The 4,954-nt window shown below is 37.9% G+C and overlaps 1 pseudogene; it reads right to left on the reverse strand.

The window, feature by feature from the left end:
- Nucleotides 1-1,282: 1,282 nt before the first annotated feature.
- LOC112866103 (acyl-CoA-binding protein pseudogene) lies at nt 1,283-1,511 on the reverse strand (annotated as a pseudogene).
- Nucleotides 1,512-4,954: the final 3,443 nt, after the last annotated feature.

Genomic DNA, 4,954 nt, shown 5'->3' on the forward strand with positions numbered 1-4,954 from the left:
AGAGAGAGCACAAGCAGGGGAGAGACAGACAGAGGGAGAGGCAGAATCCCAAGCAGGCTCTGCACCATGAGCCTGATGCAGGGCTTGAACTCACAAACTGTGAGATCATGACCTGGACCGAGATCAAGAGTCGGATGCTTAACTGCTTAAACGACTGTGCTACCCAGGCACGCCTCCCCACCTCTGCTTTTTATCCCTAAATAAGTTACCAAGTGATTTCCACTCCTAAGAAACAGCATTTTAACTTATTAATTCTAATATTTTTCTGATAGTTAATTTCTGCTTTATTTTTACCATTTCCTTTCTTGTGCTTTACAACGTTTGTGTCTTTGTTTTTCCCAAGGACTTCAGGTTGGGATTTTAATTCATTTCTTTTCATTCTTTATTTTTATTGATGTAAGTGTTTAAGGCTATGAATTCCTCTTTAGTCGCAGCTTTAATCATATCCCATACATTCTGTTTTTATTATCATTATTTTTAAAAGAAATTCTGAAACTTAATTTAGCATTTTTCCTTTACCAGAGTTGTTCAGTAGCAAGTTTTACATTTTCAGCTAGAAAAGACACTTTAGAAATGTTGTTATTAATTTCTATTAATATTATACTCTAATCAGAGAATGTCATTTGAATTATGTCTGTATTATGAAAATGAGGTTTTCTATGTGATATAACATGATTAATTTATGTGAATCTTCCATATGCCTTTGAGAAAAAGGTATGTAAATTGTTATTGGTGGTAAAATTCAATATAGCTTCATAAGATCACCCTTATTCATGGTGTGAAAAGTGTTTTATATCCTTCCTTTATTTTTATTCACTTGATTTTCTTGGTCTGGGATTGATACATTCAAGTCTTCTATTATTATTTTGTTTCTAACTGTCTCTCCTGGCATTTCCTGGACTTTCTGTTTTATAAATGTGGTGGTAGTGTTTATGGCTATTTAAAAATACTATCTTTGTTATGAAGCATGACCTTTATCATTTTAACAAGTCTTTCCTTGTTTCATTTAATGCTTTTTGTGATGATTTATACTTTGTCCAATATCAAGATATCAACCCTGCATTAATTTATTTTCATTAAAAAATTTTTTTTTTTTTTTTTACTTACTGAAACAGATGCACCTTAGATCTATAGATAAAAACTACTCAACAAAGGTCAATAACCATTTCAGCTCTACTCTGTTAGAGCCATATTCTGTACAGTCTTCAGGATCTAGGTTAACTGGTTATTTTCATTAGTTCATGTCATCTGCAGTAGTAGAAAAACAAGGCATTGTATTAGTTTAAATGAAATGCACTGCTGACAGCCAAATCCAGTGGCTTATATTCCATATTTTTTTCTTTAGATCTTCTACTTTGTTGATGTAAGCTTTAATGGCATCTTCCTTGGAAGTCCCTTTTAGCTGATTCCAGGCATCCCACCTGGCCTCGCCTTTGAGATCCGACAGCCCAGGCCACGCTGTTTGTGTCGTCTGCAGTTGTTTGTTTGTAGCGGCTGTAGGGGAACGTCATCTCATTATCTGCTGACTTGGTCTTGGGGTGTTTAGCATCCTCACCAGCTTTGTCAAGTCAGCCTGAGACATGCCAGCGGGGTTGCAAGGATCCTAGGGCACCCTACATTTTTATTACTTGTATTTGCCTGATAAAACTTTGTCCAACTCTTTATTTTTAACATTCCTGAACCTCTTTAAGTATGTTGATGGTATGTAGCATAGAGTTGGGCTTTACTTTGTGAGTCAATCTGAAAATCTCTTTAACAAGTTAATCAAGCTTATTTATATATATTAATGTGACTAATATGTTTGGTCACATCAATAATCAACTCTTATTATTTTTTTTTCAACGTTTTTATTTATTTTTGGGACAGAGAGAGACAGAGCATGAACGGGGGAGGGGCAGAGAGAGAGGGAGACACAGAATCGGAAACAGGCTCCAGGCTCCGAGCCATCAGCCCAGAGCCTGACGCGGGGCTCGAACTCACGGACCGCGAGATCGTGACCTGGCTGAAGTCGGACGCTTAACCGACTGCGCCACCCAGGCGCCCCATATTTTTTTATATTTACTGTATATATTGTTATAGATACTATGTTTCACCATGTGGTCTGTTTCCTTGCCTTTCTTTTTTTAGGGGTCTGGAGTAGAAAGAGTATTTAATTTGGTTTAGGAACATTTCTTTTTTTTTTCCTAATGATTACGTTTATTACCTTAGTCCCTTTAATTCCTTTTTTAGGCTTCTGCTAACTGATTTGTCAGCTTAAAACAATATCCTCTTTTCACTATTCAGTATTCAGTAAATGTAAACATAGTAAAACTGTGTAAACTGTGTAAACACAGTAAAATGTGTTTCATTTTTTTCCCTTTTTTCCCCTTTTTTTCTCCTCCCATGTCTTTAGTTACATTTTTAAATTCTGGCAGAATATATAACAGGTATATTCTATCTTTAATCTTTTCCCCCACCTTTATTGTAGTCCTAAATCTGCAATTAAGTATAGATGTTGAATATCTTCAGTGCTCACCAAAGGTCTTTTTGCTGAAATTTCTCAGCTCATATCTGGCTGGATGAAGCTCACCCTCTAGTAGATTCCTAAGGGAAGGTTCATGAGGACTGTGTTCTCTGGACTGTTACAGGTTTAAAGTTACGTTGTATCACCTTGATTCCCTGTGCAGAGGTGAGAGATTTGAGCGGTTCACTAACATTTCTGGTTTGAGAATGCCTTATTCTGTTGGACCGAAAGTACAATTTTCTCTCCACAGAGAAGCAAGTTGGTGTGTCTTCTGGTCCTGATTCTCTTTGGTTTCTTAGTTTTCCTTAATTTGAACACTTGTTGCTACTTTCTCTTTACCACCTGGCCTCCAAGGGATGCCCCCGGGGGGCCAAGTGCCCTCCCTTCCCCCAGAGGCCATACCTCTTCCAGGACTGCTGCATCCGCTCCTGTGCACTTTTCTGCCCCTTGTCTTCAATTCTCTCGGAGCCAGTGCTCTGATCCAGCAGGTCTTATCTCTGTTCTGGCATTCTTCCAGGCCTGCTGGAACTTTCTTCTTCTGAAAGTGATGTTATATCTTGGTGGGTTCTGTTGCTTCTGTATCCCACTCTCACCTCCTTGTTTTTGCTGTGGCCCCAGCCTTAGAGTGGTTCTCCAGCTTTGGATGCTTCTACCCTACTTACATATAAGTTGCGATTTGTCACAATCTTTGTCTCCCAGTTATTCTGTAAGCATGGATGATGGATGGTTTTATTTGCTCCCTTTTTGTATCTGTGTGGTTTTGGGAGAAAGTGAGCAGAGATTTGAATTTAGGCAGGCATCTTCATCCTATGGGAACTCAAAGGGCAACAGATACCACTTTTTTATTTTAGTAATTTTAGCTTAATTGTATTGTAAGAACTTTGAGGGCACATTTAATACATTACCAGGCATATAGTAAGTGATAAGTGAGTATCTGATGGAGGAAAATATTAACAGATATTATAACTCACTTTACTTTAGCAAAAGAGATTATGGAGGAACTCTTCCCATATTTACGGAAAAATGATCATGTCTAAATTTTATTAGTTGCTGACTCAGTGGCTTAATTGTTGCCAGTCTACTAAGGATATAATATTATGGAAATTAAATACAGAAATTGTTTGATGCATTTGGATACAATTCTGAGAGACAAGGTGAGGCGAGCACATATCAGGATAGACAAAATGGTAAAGGTGATGTTTTCCTAATAATGCATGACGTTAGATGAAACTTTTAGGTAAAGAAAACAATCAGCTATGCGTTGTATTTTCTTTGATTAAAAGAAGTACATATATTAAACTCTCTACTTCTAGCTACTTGGAAGGATGTCATGCAAGGCAAAAAAAATCCACGGAATCTTGCCAATGATTTTGATCAGGGAATGTTGGCAGACTGAACAAAATGTCTGATAAAGTAAATGTTGCCAAATAATTTCAATGTTTATAGTAGATGGTTTCTTAAGCTTAATTGTGTAGCTCTGTGATGACACAAAAATAGAGTAAATCAGAAAAGATGTGTCAGTACCACTTTCAGGGGACAGAACTGACAGTGGCTCCCGTCTTTTTCTAGAGCAGAAGTTTTTATGGTGGTGAGCAGCTCCCATATCTGTGCTGTCAGTGGCTACTAGCCACATGTAGTGAATGGACTGAGGAACTCAATTTTTAACTTGCTTATTTTAATTAATTTATGTGGCCACTTGTGGTTCATGGCTGCTATTTCAGATACTGCAGGTATCCAGAGAGACATTCATGAACTCAGGCTTGAAGTTATCCCATTTGGGGGAGAGAAAAACAACAGAAGAGAAATCTGGGTGGCATGAGGAAGTAAGGGTCATCTGTGTGTTATCTGTTTATCTTCTACCTGGCCATCTATCTATCATCCGTCTATTGGAGAAAGAGCAAGTGACTACTTTTTCATGGGGGTAAAAAAAGGAAACACTGTTCTCTACTCTTGGCTGAGACTGGGACTACTTGTTTTAAAGTTTTGAGTCTTCTTGGGGCACCTGGATGGCTCAGTCGGTTAAGCGTCTGACTTCATCTCAGGTCACGATCTCACAGTTCGTGGGTTTGAGTCCCATATTGGGCTCTGTGCTGACAGCTCGGAGCCTGGAGCCTGCTTTGGATTCTGTATCTCCCTCTCTTTCTGCCCCTCCCCTGCTTGCTCTCTGTCTCTCTCTCAATCTCTCAAAAAAATAAATAAATAAATAAACTTTTTTTTTTTAATGGAAGTTTTGATTCTTCTCAATTGTTGCCTCTGCTGCTTTATATCAGACTATGCTATACATCTTTGTGTTTAACTCTTTGAACTCTTTCATATTAGTGAAATCCATACATAGACTATCACTTGGTAAGTTGAATATTCTGAAACTAAGTTAAGGAACATATATACACTCACATTAATCACACCTCAAATCCATGCCCGTATTTGTCCTGCTGTAAAGCCAAGAGCTAT

This window comes from Puma concolor, chromosome C1 (genome assembly GCF_028749965.1).
Source record: "Puma concolor isolate L17-30 chromosome C1, mPumCon1.1.hap2, whole genome shotgun sequence".
NCBI lineage: Eukaryota > Metazoa > Chordata > Mammalia > Carnivora > Felidae > Puma > Puma concolor.